The following is a 15,827-nucleotide window of genomic DNA, read 5'->3' on the forward strand; positions in this document are numbered from 1 at the left end:
ACAGAAATACCATATATTTATTGTCCTCTCCTTCGTAGATACAGTAAATGCAACATGTTCCTGTAGCTGTTGATGAGTGGAGAGGCCCCAGCCCAAGCTCCAGTGGATTATGGGCTGTCAAGCTGTTATTACAATGTTGAAGCTGAGTGATGGCTAGTCGTTTTATTTCCTTGCCAATTTCCAATGTTCACGAGGGGCAACACGAATGCATGTTGCCATCTGGTAGGCTCACAATGTGCTAGGGTGTTGGGGACGGGGGATGATGGGCTAAAACCGTGCCGTACAGCTCCAATCCCAGTGCTAAGTAAGGTTCATTTTGAGAGGTTGCTTTTGGTTTCACTTTTGCTCAGTTTGACAGACAGCTAACAGACGGCATCACACTCTGTAATCAAAATGGCAACATACTCCATAATCTCTGTTGCCTGCAGTTACGGGAACTGTGTCCGTTTGACTTAGAGGTTGCATTGGGCCCCTCAAGTGGATTTAAACCATAACCTTAACTCCCTAACAATGTAGTTTGTGTCCTCTTTATGTCAGCATAAAAGGCTATTGTCCATTGTTGTAGTTGTTTATCTACAGTGCCTTGCAAAAGTATTTATCCCTCTTGTCGTTTTTCCTATATTGTTGTATTACAACCTGTAATTTAAATAGATTTTTATTTGGATTTCATGTAATGGACATACACAAAATAGTCAATACTGGAGAAGTGAAATGAAAAACTAAAAAAAATTATGAAAAACAAAAAACAGAAAAGTGGTGCGTGCATATGTATTCACCCCCTTTGCAATGAAGCCCCTAAATAAGATCTGGTGCAACCAATTACCTTCAGAAGTCACATAATTAGTTAAATAAAGTCCACATGTATGCAATCTAAGTGTCACATGATTTGTCACATGATCTCAGTATATATACAGCTGTTCTGAAAGGCCCCAGAGTCTTGAACACCACTCAACAAGGGGCACCACCAAGCAAGCGGCACCATGAAGACCAAGGAGCTCTCCAAACAGGTCAGGGACAAATAGGAGAAGTACAGATCAGGGTTGGGTTATAAAAAAATATCAGAAACTTTAAATATCCAACGGAGCACTGTTAAATTCATTACAAAAAAAATTGAAAGAATTTGGCACCACAACAGACCTGAAAAGAGAAGGCCGCCCATCAAAACTCACGGACCAGGCAAGGAGGGCATTAATCAGAGAGGCAACAAAGACCCCAAAGATAACCCTGAAGGAGCTGCTAAGCTCCGCAGCGGAGATAGGAGTAGAACCAACTAAGAGTGGCCAGAAAAAAGCCATTGCTTAAAGAAAAAAATAAGCAAACACATTTGGTGTTCGCCAAAAGGCATGTGGGAGACTCCCCAAACATATAGAAGAAGGTATTCTGGTCAGATGACACAAAAAATTAGCTTTTTGGCCATCAAGGAAAATGCTATGTCTGACGCAATCCCAACACCTCACATCGCCCAGACAACACCATCTCCACAATGAAGCATGGTGGTGGCAGCATCAAGCTGTGGGGATGTTTTTCATCAGCAGGGACTGGAAAACTGGTCAGAATTGAAGGAATGATGGATGGCGCTAAATACAGGGAAATTCTTGAGGGAAACCTGTTTCAGTCTTCCAGAGATTTGAGACTGGGACGGAGTTTCACCTTCCAGCAGGACAATGACCCTATGCATACTGCTAAAGCAACACTCTAGTGGTTTAAGGGGAAACATTTAAATATCTTAGAATGGCCTGGTCAAAGCCCAGACCTCAATCCAATTGAGAATCTGTGGTATGACTTAAAAATCCCAGTGGCTAGATGTGCCAAGCTTATAGAGACATACCCCAAGATATTTGCAGTTGTAATTGCTACAAAAGGTGGCTCTACAAAGTATTTACTTTAGTGAATAGTTATGCAAGTTTTCAGTTTTTTTTTGTCTTATTTGTTGTTTGTTTCACAATAAAAAATATTTTGCATCTTCAAAGTGGTAGGCATGTTGTGTAAATCAAATTACACAACCCCCCTAAAAAAATATATGAAATCTATTAAATTCCAGATTGTAAGACAACAAAATAGGAAAAATGCCAAGGGGGATGAATACTTTCACAAGCCACTGTATTTATGCAGTGAACCTTTGAAATTGATTCATACCATAACCAATATTATACCATACCAGTAGAACCATAACAAAATAGATGATACCATAACCAGTTGTTTACTCTTTAGGCTACGATACAGCACTCCTGTTGCTTCCTGTTATTCTACTTGATGCATTTCTGCAGAGGTTATCTCAAATTGATTCATGCCATAACCAGTCAGTTCCAGATGGCTATGGCATCTTGTTCCCCGTCCTGCAATCATTTAATGTTTTATTGATCACTGTTGTCCAGGGAACTAACCTCCATGCATGTGCTGCTATTCTTTTCATTTCCTCCCTGGCCCTGTCCACCCCCATACACCTAATCCATTTCTCTCACTACGCTCAAATCATTACTTCAGCAAGGGATTGGACACACCTTTCATCCCCAGGGATCATGTGGGTTGGAAAGGCGAGTGTGTGTATATGTGTGCGTGTGTGTGTGTGAGTGTAGCTTTGAGGGTCATGAAACGGTGTGTTTCAAAGAGCACTTGAATGTGATTGAGGGGTAATTTCAGTGGTCGGTTCTAATCAGAAATAATAACCTAAATGTGAAGCTTGCAGCTCTGTCTCGCTGCATGTACCTGTATGTCTGACTGTACCTGCCTGTCTGCTTGTATCTGTCTGTCTGCCTATACCTGCCTGTTTGACTATACCTGTCTGTCTGCTTGTATCTGTCGGTCTGCCTGTACCTGTCTGTTTGACTATACCAGTCTGTCTGCCTGTACCTGCCTGTTTGACTATACCTGTCTGTCTGCCTGTATCTATATGTTTGCCTGTGTCTGTCTGCCTATCTTTCTGTCTCTACCTGTCCGTCCGTCCGTCCGTCTGTATCTGTCTCCACTCTAAGTCTATCTATTTATCTACCTATGAAATTAAATGTAGTTGGAGACCTATCGATTTCTGCTCTTTTGTTTGTTTATTTGATCCCCTTGCTGGGAGCACAACGAGTCCTGTTTCCCTCTCAACAAATCAATGTGAGGCGTATAAGAAGGCATGATCTGACACTGCATTTGAAAAGGCAGTATTGTGTGGTACTAAATCAGTTGCCTTAGTTTTGGAGTCATTGTCATTGAGTGCTCTGTTAAGCAGCTCAGGGAGAGTGAGAGAGTAGAAGGGCTGCTAGCTAGTAACACTGACAACGACACACTGCACGGGGAGGACCTATAAAAGTCACAAATGGCACCCTATTCCCTATATAGTGCATTACTTTTGACCAGAGGCCTACGGGTCAAAAGCTACTGTAGGCTTAGTCCTAATGGATGTGCTCTCTGTCACATGGCGCTTCATGGAAAATGGTCCAGGAACACAGGTAACACAAAGAACTAGCCAAGCTTTGACCTCCTAGGGGCCAAAATGTATTTCTCTCTTAAAGTATTGTCACGTCTGGACTATCATTAAATGTGAAGACTTGTTTATATCAAATCAGTTCTCTAGGTTTAATTATTAAGTAATTAAACAAATCATCTAAACATTAAATAACTAGCAAGTCGGGGCACCACGGATAATGTTGAGATATACAGAGTTATAATTTTCTGAATATAACTCTTCAGATATTTTAATATCTGATCAATTACAGTCATTCTCATGAATGTATTATTATTACCTCATTAGTTCTCATTATTGAATGTTCGGAAAGCCCTTGTATATCTGCACGAACCCTAGCCTAAATCACTTAATTATTTATTTACTAACTAACTAAATAATCAAACAGAATTACATAACAAACAAACAGTAGATATTTGGGTTACTACATGATACAACGAAAAAGTCTGTATCGGATGAAGCCGATATGATGGCTTGGTAGACAAAGGAAAGGGTGGGGTTTGAGAAAGGGCGGGAAAGACAAAAGTAATTCACTACACACAGTCTACAATTATATTAATTGAAATGCTAATCCTTTACACATGAACGGCCGCTCATTCGAGAATAATTGCAATGTATATATTTACGCCCGTATGTCATTGTTGTCTTCTCTGTTGGAATCCGATTCGTCTGCTGGAGATTCAATTGACAGAAAGTCTCTGGTTGTGTTCATAACGGATATATCAGGCATACCCATGGTTGTCGCATAGAATAGATGTTTCTGCGGTTGTCGGTATTCTCGTAGTAGACTTACGGCTTTTTCTAGCTGCAGACTAGTAATTATACGTATAGAATTTGCTCTTATTCTGTAGTGATCGATAGTCTCAAAGTTTATCAATTTCCAGCCATGTAGCCAAAACTATAGCTGTACAGTCTAATGGTCTGTAGAATTGTAGCCATTCCAACGTGGGGACTCTGTCCCGTCGTTCTCTTTCTTAATGTATATTTTGTAGGAAGTGGGTTTATAGTCTGTGGAAAGAGGGGCGGTTCTATGACGTCTAACGTGATGTCTGGCCTCACGTGGGTGTGGCCACTGACTAGTTAATCTTTATATGAAAATCCATACTCTCATTTAGAAGGATAACATCACATTACATCTTTCACAAATAGTTTCATGTTTAATCACATACGTTTCACAATATTTAGATGTAAACCTGACAGCCGGGAAATGTACATATTAAGAGATATAGTTATGCGTCTTTCCTGTCCTTCATGATGCCACAAAATCAAACAACTTTGACAGGATTGTTCTTTAAATGTCCACGGACCATTCCCACATTCTCAAAAATATAAATATTGTTTAGTTCTCACATTTTGGGGATTAGGAGTTTTGAACAAACAGAAGGTCTTTGTTCTGGTAGACTCTTTCTACCAGGTATTTATGACTGTTATAAAACCTGACGTGGGAGAGAGAGAGAAGGGGGGGGGGCAAAATATACACCCAAAAGGCCATGTTGTGACCGTATTCAGAGGACTGACTATTGAATGGGTGATAATGTTATAGTCTCCATGTCTGTTATCTATCTGAAACTTGTTCGCTGACAATAACTCTGATGCTCTCTATGTGGATGTATGATCTCTGTGGTTGTTGTTCACTGAGGATAACTCTGATGCTCTCTATGTGGATGTATGATCTCTGTGGTTGTTGTTCACTGAGGATAACTCTGATGCTCTCTATGTGGATTTATGATATCTGTGGTTGTTGTTCACTGAGGATAACTCTGATGCTCTCTATGTGGATTTATGATATCTGTGGTTGTTGTTCACTGAAGATAACTCTGATGCTCTCTATGTGGATGTATGATCTCTGTGGTGAACTCTGAATTATTTACCTTGGTCTCGTCCATCACACATGCTATTAGATGCTGTGACAACCTCTGGATTTGGACCGTGGTGGTCAGGTTACACTGTAAACTTGGTATCGTTTGATTGGTCAATGGTCATTGGTTTTGGGTTGAGAAGGTTACACCTTCAGGTGTTAAACAGTGGCTTGCGAAAGTATTCACCAACCTTGTAATTTTTCCAATTTTGTTGCCTTACAACCTGGAATTAAAATATATATTTGGGGGGTTTGTATCATTTGATTTACACAACATGCCTACCACTTTGAAGATGCGAAATATTTTTTATTATGAAACAAACAAGAAAGAAGACAAAAAAATTGAAAACTTGAGGGTGAATAACTATTCACCCCCCCAAACTCAATACCTTGTACAGCCACCTTTTGCAGCAATTACAGCTGCAAGTCTATTGTGGTATGTCTCTATAAGCTTGGCACATCTAGCCACTGGGATTTTTGCCCATTCTTCAAGGCAAAACTCCAGCTCCTTCAAGTTGGAAGGGTTCCACTGGTGTACAGCAATCTTTAAGTCATACCACAGATTCTCAATTGGATTGAGGTCTGGGTCTTGACCAGGCCATTCTAAGACATTTAAATGTTTCCCCTTAAACCACTAGAGTGTTGCTTTAGCAGTATGCATAGGGTCATTGTCCTGCTGGAAGGTGAACCTCCGTCCCAGTCTCAAATCTCTGGAAGACTGAAACAGGTTCCCTCAAGAATTTCCCTCTATTCCTTCAATTCTGACCAGTTTTCCAGTCCCTGCCGATGAAAAACATCCCCACAGCATGATGCTACCACCACCATGCTTCAGTGTGGGGATGGTGTTCTTTGGGTGATGTGAGGTGTTGGGTTTGCGTCAGACATAGCATTTTCATGGATGGCCAAAAAGCTTTATTTTTGTCTCATCTGACCAGAGTACCTTCTTCCATATGTTTGGGGGAGTCTCCCACATGCCTTTTGGCGAACACCAAATGTGTTTGCTTATTTTTTTCTTTAAGCAATGGCTTTTTTCTGGCCACTCTTCCGTAAAGCCCAGCTCTGTTGAGTGTATTGCTTAAAGTGGTCCTATGGACACATACTCCAAGCTCCACTGTGGAGCTTTGCAGCTTGTCTTTGGTCTTTTTGTTGCCTCTCTGACTAATGCCCTCCTTGCTTGGTCCGTGAGTTTTGGTGGGCGGCCCTCTCTTGGCAGGTTTTTTTATAATGGATTTAATGGTTCTCCGTGGGACGTTCAAAGTTTCTGATATTTTTATAACTCAACCCTGATCTGTACTTCTCCACAACTTTGCCCCTGACCGGTTTGGAGAGCTCCTTGGTCTTCATGGTGCCGCTTGCTTGGTGGTGCCCCTTGCTTAGTGGTGTTGCAGACTCTGGAGCCTTTCAAAACATGTACATATGTACTGAGATCATGTGACAGATCATGTGACACTTAGGTTGCACACAGGTGGACTTTATTTAACTAATTATGTGACTTCTGAAGGTAATTGGTTGCACCAGATCTTATATTTTCTCACTTCCAAGATGGCGTAGCAGTTCAGACGTCCATTACCCTCCTCTTGTCGTGTCCCTTGTATATATATATTTACATATTTTTTCTTCAGTTATCTTTTTACATTTTTTTATTCTAAAAAACTCAACCTCAAAGCACTCTCCTGCAACCCGCCTCACCAAGTTAAAAAAGAAAGAATTATTTACCTCATCTGAATTCCACAACAGAAGCTAGCCAGAGGTTAGCCATTCTCACTGGCTAACATTGATGTTCAGCTAGCCACGGTTAGCTGTCCTCAGCTATCCATTAGCTCGAAAAGCTTTCGCCAGTTTTTGTACAGCGCGACTCAGACCAGAGCATACCGGACCTATTCTCTCTCCTTTCCCCGATTTCTACCGCAGGCTCTGGACATTTACACCTGGATCTTGCAGCTAGCTAGCTGCTATCTGAGTGACTATTGGCAACGTCGGTCACGGAATTAACACACATTATTAAGGAGCTAGCCAGCTAGCCAGCTGAAGAGTTCTGTCAGCCACTCCTGGGCTATTCCTGAGCTAGCCAGCTGAAGTGTCTCCTGGGCTACAACTCACCTATCCTGACCCGTTTTACTGCCGATGCGGAGCCCCATCGGGTCTTCACGACTGGACCACCGACGTTATCTGCCCGAGGGAGTTATCCAACTGGCCCCTCCGTCGCGACGTAACCTGATCGCCCATCTGCGGCCAGCTAATCGTTAGCTGTCTTTTCGGCTGCGATCTGAATAGGTCTATCGGACACCTTTCTTGGGCCACTATAACTAACTATTTTGCCAACTTGGACAGGTACCCCCTTCCACACGGAACCCCACTAACCCACAGACGGAAACGCACAAGGTGGCTAAAAACAGACCTCCCTCCCATCTTCCACCAGCTTGCTACCTATGGCCCGGCTAGCTGTCTGAATCTCACTGGACCCTTTGATCACTCGGCTAAGCATGCCTCTCCTTAATGTCAATATGCATTGTCCATTGCTGTTCTGGTTAGTGTTTATTGGCTTATTTCACTGTAGAGCCCCTAGCCCTGCTCATTATACCTTATCCAACCTCTCAGTTCCTCCACCCACACATGCTATGACATCTTCTGGTTTCAATGATGTTTCTAGAGACAATATCTCTCTCATAATCACTAAATGCCTAGGTTTACCTCCTCTGTACTCACATCCCACCATACCTTTGTCTGTACATTATACCTTGAAGCTATTTTATCGCCCACAGAAACCTGCTCCTTTTTCTCTCTATTCTGGACGTCACAGACGACCAATTCTTATAGCTTTTAGCCGTACCCTCATACTTATTCTTCTCTGCTCCTCTGGGGATGTAGAGGTGAATCCAGGCCCTGCAGTGCCTGGCTCCACTCCTACTCCCCAGGCGCTCTCTTTTGATGACTTCTGTAACCGTAATAACCTTGGTTTCATGCATGTTAACATTAGAAGCCTCCTCCCTAAGTTTGTTTTATTCACTGCTTTAGCACACTCTGCCAACCCGGATGTCCTAGCTGTGTCTGAATCTTGGCTTAGGAAGTCCACCAAAAACTCTGAAATCTTCATCCCTAACTACAACGTTTTCAGACAAGATAGAACGACCAAAGGGGGCGGTGTTGCAATCTACTGCAGAGATAGCCTGCAGAGTTCTGTCCTGCTATCCAGGTCTGTACCCAAACAATTTGAACTTCTACTTTTAAAAATCCACCTCTCCAAAAACAAGTCTCTCACCGTTGCCGCCTGCTATAGACCCCCCTCGGCCCCTAGCTGTGCTCTGGACACCATATGTGAACTGATTGCCCCCCATCTATCTTCAGAGCTCGTGCTACTAGGTGACCTAAACTGGGACATGCTTAACACCCCAGCCATCCTACAATCCAAGCTTGATGCCCTCAATCTCACACAAATTATTAATGAACCCACCAGGTACAACCCCAAATGCCCCTTTCAAGAAATTTAGAACCAGGAACAGATATAGCCCTTGGTTCTCCCCAGACTTGACTGCCCTTAACCAACACAAAAATATCCTGTGGCGTTCTGCATTAGCATCGAACTGCCCCCGCGATATGCAACTTTTTAGGGAAGTTAGAAACCAATACACACAGGCAGTTAGAAACGCCAAGGCTAGCTTTTTCAAACAGAAATTTGCTTCGTGCAACTCCAACTCTAAAAAGTTCTGGGACATTGTAAAGTCCATGGAGAATAAGAACACCTCCTCCCAACTGCCCACTGCACTGAGGATAGGAAACTTTGTCACCACCGATAAGCCCACTATAATTGAGAATTTCAATAAGCATTTTTCTACGGCTGGCCATGCTTTCCACCTAACTACCCCTACTGCATTCAACAGCACTGCACCCCCCACAGCTACTCGCCCAAGCCTCCCCCATTTCTCCTTCTCCCAAATCCATTCAGCTGATGTTCTGAAAGAGCTGCAAAATCTGGACCCCTACAAATCAGCTGGGCTTGACAATCTGGACCCTTTCTTTCTAAAATTATCTGCCGAAATTATTGCAACCCCTATTACTAGCCTGTTCAACCTCTCTTTCGTGTCGTCTGAGATTCCCATAGATTGGAAAGCAGCTGCTGTCATCCCCCTCTTCAAAGGAGGTGACACTCTTGACCCAAATTGCTACAGACCTATATCCATCCTACCCTGCCTGTCTAAGGTCTTCGAAAGCCAAGTCAACAAACAGATTACTGAACATTTCGAATCCCACCGCACCCTCTCCGCTATGCAATCTGGTTTCAGAGCTGGTCATGGGTGCACCTCAGCCACGCTCAAGGTCCTAAACGACATCGTAACCGCCATCGATAAGAAACAATACTGTGGTGCCGTATTCATTGACCTGGCCAAAGCTTTTGACTCTGTTAAACCTCTTGAGACTCTCATCCCGTTAGCGGGATCATTTTCCAGCGAAAAACTCCTAGCGACATTAGCATAACGAAATTCAATATTTTTTTTTTTTCAAATATAGGACTGTCTCATATCGTTTTATAGATACACCTCTCTTGAATCGACCCTCGTTGTCCGATTTCAAAAAGGTTTTACAGGAAAAGCACAATATTAGATTATGTTAGAGGAGTACATGGTAAAAGTAGCATCATATGAATTTTCCGACCAAGCACATGCATCACATATAACCAAAAAACAGCTAAATGCAGCACTAACCTTTTACAAACTTCATCAGATGACACACCTAGGACATCATGTTACACACAGCATGCAATCTTTTGTTCAATAAAGGTCATATTTCTGTATAAAAACAGCATTTTACATCAGCACCTGACGTTGACTAACTATTTTCCCATAAAATGCGTCCCGGGAAACAGTGCTACAATTTTATAAATTACTATTCGAAAACGATTTTTTTTTTTTTATATTGTCAATCTAAGATTTATAGATGAATATCTCTTGAAAACACCCGTCATAACAGATTTTAAATTAACTTTACAGGGTAATCACACTTTGAGATAAAAGGGGATGCGATACTCAGAAAATGAGCTAGAAAGCCTAGCTCGTCGCCATCTTGGAACAATCGCACATCACATCTGATCTTGTATAATATTGCCAATAATCCCTCACCTTTAGTTGTCTTCATCAGAAAGCACTTCCAGGAATCCCAGGTCCACGACAAATGTATTTTCGGTCGAAAAAGTCCATCCTTTATGTTCCATTAGCTTGCTGTTGGTAGCGCGTCCGAAGGCTGTAACCAAATGTTGATACGGGCCCGGGACTTGGCTAACGAAAAATGACTTTTTTCCCTCCTTTAGGTTCGTTCAAACATGTCAAACGTTGTATAACATTAATCTTCAGGGCCTGTTTCAACAAGAGAGCCAATAAGATTCGAGTGGGACGATTTCATTGTGTTTCAAAACGTTTCCAAAGGTGGGGGCAGACACGGCCGCCGACGTCACAATGCTGATGGCCCTCCTACTGTGACCAATTGCCACATCGTCTCCTACACTGAGTTTCGACAGCCTCAAAACACTTTGTAAAGACTGGGGACATCTAGTGGAAGCACTGGAAAGTGCTCAATTATAATTCTTTCACGTTGTGAATTACAGGGAAGGCTGTGAAGTCGAGTCCACAATTCAGAATCCCACTTCCTGGTTCAATCGGTCTCGGGGTTTTGACTGCCATACGAGTTCTGTTATACTCACAGACACCATTCAAACAGTTTTAGAAACTTTAGGGTGTTTTCTATCCATTTAAAATAAGTATAGGCATGTCCTAGCTTCTGAGTTTGATTAGTAGGCCGTTGAAAATGGGAACGAATTTTTTCCAAAATGCGCTGTGGCGCCCCCAGTGGTAGGATATACGCAAGAGGTTAATCACCACATCCTCATCGGCAGACTCAGTAGCCTTGGTTTCTCAAACGATTGCGTCGCCTGGTTCACCAACTACTTCTCTGACAGAGTTCAGTGTGTCAAATCGGAGGGCCAACTGTCTGGACCTCTGGCAGTCTCTATGGGGGTACCACAGGGTTCAATTCTTAGGCCAACTCTTTTCTCTGTATACATAAATGATGTCGCTCTTGCTGCTGGTGAATCTCTGATCCACCTCTACGCAGACGACACTATTCTGTATACTTCTGGCCCTTCTTTGGACACTGTGTTAACAACCCTCCAGACGAGCTTCAATGCCATTGAACTCTCCTTCCGTGGTCTCCAACTGCTCCTAAACACAAGTAAAACTAAATGCATGCTCTTCAACCGATCGCTGCCTGCACATGCCCGCCTGTCCAGCATCACTTCTCTGGACGGTTCTAACTTAGAATTTGTGGACAACTACAAATACCTAGGTGTCTGGTTAGACTGTAAACTCTCCTTCCAGACTCACATCAATCATCTCCAATCCAAAGTGAAATCTAGAATTGGCTTCCTATTTCGCAACAAAGCATCCTTCACTCATGCTGCCAAACATACCCTCGTAAAACTGACCATCCTACCAATCCTCGACTTCGGCGACGTCATTTACAAAACAGCCTCCAATACCCTACTCAACAAGCTGGATGCAGTCTATCACAGTGCCATCCGTTTTGTCACCAAAGCCCCATATACTACCCACCACTGCGACCTGTACGCTCTCGTTGGCTGGCCTTCGCTTCATAATCGTCGCCAAACACATTGGCTCCAGGTCATCTACAAGACCCTGCTAGGTAAAGTCCCCCCTTATCTCCGCTCACTGGTCACCATAGCAGCACCCATCTGTAGCACGCGCTCCAGCAGGTATATCTCTCTGGTCACCCCTAAAGCCAACTCCTCCTTTGGTCGTCTCTCCTTCCAGTTCTCAGCTGCCAATGACTGGAACGAACTACAAAAATTGGAAACACTTATCTCCCTCACTAGCTTTAAGCACCAGCTGTCAGAGCAGCTCACAGATCTCTGCACCTGTACATAGCCCATCTTTAATTTAGCACAAACTACTACCTCTTCCCCTACTGTATTTATTTATTTTATTTATTTTGCTCCTTTGCACCATATTATTTATATTTTAACTTTGAACTTTCTTCAAACTACAAATCTACCATTCCAGTGTTTTTCTTGCCATACTTTATTTACTTTGCCACCATGGCATTTATTGCCTTTACCTCCCTTATCTCACATCATTTGCTCACATTGTATATAGTCTTATTTTTTTCTACTGCATCATTGATTGTATGTTGTTTTACTCCATGTGTAACTCTGTGTTTTTGTATGTTGTCGAACTGCTTTGCTTTATCTTGGCCAGGTCGCAATTGTAAATGAGAACTTGTTCTCAACTTGCCTACCTGGTTAAATAAAGGTGAAATAAAAAAGAAATAAATACATTTAGGGGCTTCATAGCAAATTGGGTGAATACATATGCACGCACCACTTTTCTGTTGTAAAATTGTACTTTTTTTAAAAACATGTTATTTTTTTCATTTCACTTTACCAATTTGGACTATTTTGTGTATGTCCATTACATGAAATCCAAATAAAAATCTATTTAAATGACAGGTTGTAATGCAACAAAATAGGAATAACGCCAAAGGGGATGAATACTTTTGCAAGGTGCTGTAAATGTAATTAAATGACTTTGGTCTTTCTCATCCTTTATCCAGTCCATAGAGGAAGGTTGTATGATCAATTAAAATTTCCTAGGCTTTTAGGCCTCTGGCTTAGTAAGCATTTCTTTGTTCATGCTTTGTCTTGCAAGTTAGCCTATATGCTTGGAATAATGCTTTGTAAATTTAGCTTTATGCCTTCATTGTGAGTCCATTCATTTCACATAGTAAGTGAGACTTTCTTTTGTTTTAAAGTAAATTTCCTTACATTCTACACATTTTGCCATGGGGCAGGGATTTTTATGTTGTTGTTACAGTTTTATAGCTAGTCTCCTGCAATTTTACAATTTTTTCCATGACTCATGTTAATGAGATATCTGAGTGAGATTTACTAATAAAATCAATCTAAAAAATGCTAGCTGACCTGGTCAAATTGAGTGACTCGCTCTCTCGCTCTTGCTCTCGCTCCGTCAGAAAGACTGCAGGGCATTCTCTGATTATATCAAAACCTAGAAACGCTAATGCCACAAAAACTACAGGTAGACATGACTTTGTCCTCCGTTGCTCCTTTCCTTTCCTCTCATCCCTCTTTCTTCCCTCATTATTAACATGTTCCCTTGTTATCTTCCATCCTCCTATGGTGACAGCGAGAGATGAGAGTCTATATAGCCTACTGTTAATCACTGCTGAATAATTAAAATAGGCATGTGGGAGGGAAAGTGAAAGGGAATGTAAATAAGAGAAAAGGAGAGGGGGAGAGACACAGATGAACAAACACACACGCGCAAACGCACGCACACACACACACGCATGCACACACACACGCGCGCACATGCGCTCATATACACACACACACACACTTCAATTATCTCTTTATGACACACAGGCATGTGAATGGGACAGCACTTCTGAATGTCTGTCGTGTAATTTTGCTGACTGTTCAGGTTCTAGATATAATTAGCAGGTTCCCCTTTGGCAGAGAGAACAGAGGCGACATCCCAAATAGCACCCTATTCCCTATATAGGCCCATAGGGCCATGAAGGGAGTAGGGTAACATTTAGGAATCAACCTGAGAGAACTGTGAAAGCAGTGGGGAAGCAGAAGAGAATTACTTAAACACTTCAACAATGAGCACTCCCCCTGTGTTATGGCACTACACACCTCGAGGAGGAAATCTAGTCATACTCTCCTGCTCTGATGCACACTACCAGTTATTAAAAATCACAGCAGCACTTTTTACTATAGCGGTGAGCTTTCTTGACTCTGACAAGATGACTCTTTCAGGGTCGTGACTAGATGTTTTCAGTATAGTGGTGAGCTGTCTTGACTCTGACAGGGTCGTGACTAGATGTTTTCAGTATAGTGGTGAGCTGTCTTGACTCTTTCAGGGTCGTGACTAGATGTTTTCAGTATAGTGGTGAGATGTCTTGACTCTGACAAGACGACTCTTTCAGGGTCGTGACTAGATGTTTTCAGTATAGTGGTGAGCCGTCTTGACTCTTTCAGGGTCGTGACTAGATGTTTTCAGTATAGTGGTGAGCCGTCTTGACTCTGTCAGGGTCGTGACTAGATGTTTTCAGTATAGTGGTGAGCCGTCTTGACTCTGACAGGGTCGTGACTAGATGTTTTCAGTATAGTGGTGAGCTGTCTTGACTCTTTCAGGGTCGTGACTAGATGTTTTCAGTATAGTGGTGAGCTGTCTTGACTCTTTCAGGGTCGTGACTAGATATTTTCAGTATAGTGGTGAGCTGTCTTGACTCTGTCAGGGTCGTGACTAGATGTTTTTGAGAAGTTCCACTGCACATCACAATTGCAGGTTTCTGTTTTGTATTTTTTGGTCTTTTTTTTCAAATTTATTCCACAATGTCTGCAATGCTTACTCACTCCACAGGTGGAAATGAGAGTATGGCTTTTTGAGAACACGTGGAGCACAGTAAGATGACTGTAATTTGACCATTCTAACCCATTTTGCTGATGTGATATACATTACAGGAAGATGCACCAGAATGCCAACCATTTGCATCTGTTGTAATTACAATCGTGGCAATGCAATTTAGAGGTACGGTATTGAACAGGTTGAAGTGGTTTGGGTATAGCACACATGTAGTGGAGTTAACTGCTGTTAACTCCACAAAGACCTGTTAGTAGCTTTTTAATTAGCCTCTACCTCTCAGTGTGTGTGTTAAAAACAAAGCCCTTATCAATTGTAAAACAGCAACATGTAAGAGGGCCACATGCTAAACAAGGTCTTTAATCAATGACTGTCACACAGCCACAGGCTAGGTCTGCCAGAGTCTTGTGCGTTTGTGTGTGAGTGTGTGAGTGTGTGAGTGCGTGAGTGTGTACGTGTGTGTGTGTGTGTGCAGTGTAGTGTGTATACCACACCACACAAACACTCACTCATGCCAGCTTTGAAGATAACTGACCTTGCAGGTTTGCGTTGTGCTGCACACTATTCCACTCAGTGTGTCCCCTTTAGTAGCCAATCAAAGAGCCCGTGACTGTAACAGCGCTCCTTCATTCTTCCGTCCCCATGTAATCCTGCTCCCTTTTGAGACATGGTGAAGAGCTGATGGCTTCTCTTTCTGATTTGTTTGCCCTTTTGTTTTCACTCTGTTTGCTCTCTCTCTCAACTAGACAAAGCCAACAGAGTAGCATAGGAGATAAGCTCTCTTTGTGGTGTTTGTGCTTGGAGTGTGTGTGCGTGTGTGTGTGTGTGTGTGTGTGTGTGTGTGTGTGTTTTATTCATTTATTTGTTTGCATTTCAGGCCTTCTTCAAGTTCTATTTGTGACTATGTGTATCTTTTTGGTTAGTGAGTTCTGTGAGTTTTGTGTTTGAATGTGCGTGTGCGCATGTCTGTGTGTGTGTGCATGGACTAATGTGTGTGTTTGTTAGTGTCTGTGTGTGTGTACTTGGGGATGATATGTGGAAGATTGATGTGTATGTCTCTTCTTTGTTG

The sequence above is a fragment of the Salmo trutta genome, chromosome 36 (assembly GCF_901001165.1).
Source record: "Salmo trutta chromosome 36, fSalTru1.1, whole genome shotgun sequence".
NCBI lineage: Eukaryota > Metazoa > Chordata > Actinopteri > Salmoniformes > Salmonidae > Salmo > Salmo trutta.